Below are 3,921 nucleotides of genomic sequence, written 5' to 3'. Positions count from 1 at the left end.
TATTGGTGTAAATAAATGTTATTTCAGTGGCTAGAAGTTAGTAAGCACTGGGGACACGAAAAAGTAAAAGCTGTCTCTGGCAGCTTATCACCTTCTTTGATTTCCAGCATTTGACAAGGAGCATTCTCAGTGACATCCCAAAATACACTGCACAGGGGTGAGCAGTCCCTGGAAATTAGCACTGCTTCATGCAAGCATTTTCAAATAATTAGTACCTAAGCCCTCTTTATTACTTTCAACAGATATACATTATAAATACACTACTGGTTAGACTTCTTTAAATTCTTATATTTGATTGTATAGATTCATTTTTTTAAAGAAACTAGGTCCAAATTATTTTCTTATAAAGGAAGACTAATAAAACTGAATTATTTATGTTACCACTGAAAGTACAAAGAGAACCTTAGGTTAGACATTTTCATTTCTGAAGAAATTCACAAGTTTGTGAATTAATCCCATGGATGAAATAGCATTTTCTCAAGCACCTTCTGACTCCCTTGCTGCTATGGATCTCTTACTGCAGAAATCCCATTCAAGTTGTCTTTGAAAACTTTTCTGTGGGTTATTGTTTTTATTTACTTTACCACAGCAAGTTTTGAATTTTTTATGTTCTTGGTCTTCATGCAGAGAAATGAGAATAATTTATCATTAATATCATGCACTAATCCCATCCCATGCCATATAAATAAAATTAAAAACCTTTAAACAAATGAGGCATAAGCTCTAGACAAAGAATTTTATCCATGCAACCAAAACCTTAGCAGAGAAGCCAGATTAGGCTGTAACATCTATGGTGCAAATAAGAGAAATCCTGGGACCATACCCAAATGAAGATAGAGAGTTTAAATAGAAACTGCTTTAGTTTGCAGATTAAATAGTAAAAGCCCAGTACATGCAGTTAACAAATTCCTATATTCCCAAGTTGTTTTGCCAGCCTCCTATGTCCTTGGACAAGAGAAAATCTGACCTAACAAGTAAGCCAAGTTTTTTACCTTGAGGAGGTAATGGAGCCCAGTGGTTCTGCCTTTGGACTTTGGGTCACTGCAGATATTAATTCCCTCTCAGCTTCTGCCTATCTCCCACTCGGTCTGGATGCCCCGTCCCTGTGTGGGAACTAAAGTAGGCTGAGGGAGGAGAGCAACTAGTGCATTGGCAACACAGGTGCTGACATCACCCCCAAAATATTTTAAAAGGGCTAAGCTGGGCTGCAGGATTTTGTTAAGGCTCTTTATGCAGTGGGCTCTGTGGGCTGATTTCCTTCTTTTAGTTCTTCTGACGTGGTGCTGTGCTACAAGCAGAGCTGTGGGCAGTCCTTGGGACTCAATGGGATTTTATGAGAATTTCTTTTGACCCATTGGTGTCTTCATGTCCAATGTGGGGAAAAGGAAAGAAAGAGCCACTTGCAGAAGTCTCTGTGCAGATTTCAGGATGTCTCAAGATCATTTCCAGCATATGGAGCCCTATCTACACAGTTACCTTCTTAACTACAGCACAGCACTTGCTATCCTATGTAGCTATAGTCCCCACAGCTTCTCAAGTTGATATGCATTTAAAAGAAAGTGAATAGGAACAAAATATTCTTTGCATTTAAATACAGACTACTGAAATCCAGGATCATTTGCTGGACAGAAAAGTTTGGGTCTAAGAGGTCTGAAAAACACAATTCATTGCTTTAAACAGCCACTGACTCATCTCCATGCTGTTCCCTCATCGATTGGCAATGCCTATGTTAATGCTCCATCTCCCTGAGCATACAGAGAAGTATTTCTGCCTCTCTGCAGCATTTCTTCCCAGATAGCACACTGCTCTGTGGCCTAGATAGCTGTAATCCCCACATCATTTTATCTTTGCCTAAGGCACTGCTAAAACTTGCTATATATGTGAACAAAAATTAATGTCTATTTGTTTCCTTTAATCGATAGAGCTGAAAGAGAGCCCCAGCAGAGAGGGCTGGACTGACCCAGGAGCAGACTCTGCCAGCTTTGCGCTGCCATGGGTCCCCCCTTTGCTTCAGATGAATGATACGAGTATTTCCACTGAAGTCAGAGGGGTCACTTCTGCAACACAGTGCTGTCAGATGAGCATGAGGATCCTGATCAGGTTTAAGTGTGTAAGGCTATCCACAACACGGGCCTTAGTCTCACTGCCAAGCACCACATGATATGTATGATATGTATGCAGATTATTTACTGATTCTGATGCCTTTTGTATTTATATTCTGGCATGCTGGGGGATAGAGTAGCTCAGAGTATCCAAGCTTGCTGTGACAGTTCCCCTCCACCAGCTCCCAGGTTTCACCCACTGCACCAGCGCCGGCACTCATGTCAGGCGCAACGCTCCCAGTGAGGGGGGCCGGCTGGCTGGAAACCAACCCAATGGAAAACACAACAAAACAAATAGCTGTGGGTAACCACAGAGAGGGAGGGGAGAGCTGCTTGGGTTTTGCTGGATGACCTCCCTAAATAGGCTCCCTATGCAATCACTAGAGGCAGGAGGGCGACCAGAACCGTAGAAATCTTCCTTTTCATTGGCTTGACTGCCTTGCCACAAAGGCAAATGCAAACACAGGCTGGGCAATGAGTGGCTTGAGGCCAGCTCCAAAGAGAAGGACTTGAGAGTGGTGGTAGACGAGAAGCTGAACATGAGCTGGCAATGTGCGCTTGCAGCCCAGAAGGCCAATAACCGTATCCTGGGCTGCATCAAGAGAAGTGTGGCCAGCAGGTCTACTGGCCCCCTCTACTCTGCTCTCGTAAGGCCCCATTTGGAGTACTGTGTCCAGTTCTGGAGCTCCCAACACAAGAGAGACATGGACCAACTAGAAGGAGTCCAGAGGAGGCCATGAGGATGATCCGAGGGCTGGAGCACCTCTCCTATGAGGACAGGCTGAGAGAGTTGGGGCTGTTCAGCCTGGAAAAGAGAAGGCTCCAGGGAGATCTTATAGCGGCCTTCCAGTACCTGAAGGGGCTACAGAAAGGCTGGGGAGGGACGTTTTATAAGGGCAGGTAGTGACAGAACAAGGGGAAATGGCCTTAAACCGAAAGAGGGGAGGTTTAGATGAGACATTAGGAAGAAATTCTTTCCTGTGAGGGTGATCAGATACTGGAACAGGTTGCCACAGGAAGCTGTGGACGCCTCCTCCCTGGAAGTGTTTAAGGCGAGGCTGGATGAGGCTTTGAGCAACCTGGTCTAGTGGAAGGTGTCCCTGCTGATGGCAGGGGGGTTTGAACTAGATGATCTTTAAGGTCCCTTCCAACCCAAACCATTCTATGATTCTATGATAACTGAGATCAACTAGCTAAGAAATATTTTTTTGATTGACAGAGCTAGTCCCTAGTAACTTTAGAAGAGGCAAACTATGTTTTATTTACTTTTGATGTCATCTGACAGAATATATATATGTACACACACAAAGACTTGTGAAAAAAAAAGGACTTAGCACTGAACAATGGCTACCAACAAACACGCCTGAGCTGTGGAATGTGCCTGGATGTTAACTGTAAATCCAACCAGGTGTCTGAACATCTGACTTCAATATACTGTAGATTGGAGCCTGTAGTTACCAGAGGCTGAAACTTCTGACCTGCCCCAACAGACTGTACTCCTCCTGTTTATGAACGAAGAGTCCAAAGACCTTAAAGGCTGTATCTTTAAAAGGATGGTTTATTTAACCAAGTGATTTAATGCTGATTAGGAAAGTAGAAAGAAGAGAATGAGAATTAACTGAATGGTTATACTTTAAATGCTAACCCAGATGTTTAGGTACTGTGCTGAATATTTTTCTTCACACTTTTTTTTTCTTTTTTCTAACAGAGCTGGATGTTCTCAGCTTTCATGTGGCCTGTGCCAAAGCTCTCTCTTCATGCCTTGCATACTCAAACTTAAGGCTCTAGCCTATATTTAAATTTGCTGTGACTATCTCAA

The sequence above is a fragment of the Antrostomus carolinensis genome, unplaced genomic scaffold (genome assembly GCF_000700745.2).
Source record: "Antrostomus carolinensis isolate BGI_N321 unplaced genomic scaffold, ASM70074v2 scaffold13356, whole genome shotgun sequence".
In the NCBI taxonomy this organism is placed as follows: Eukaryota; Metazoa; Chordata; class Aves; order Caprimulgiformes; family Caprimulgidae; genus Antrostomus; species Antrostomus carolinensis.
Note: the sequence above shows the minus strand (reverse complement) of the source record.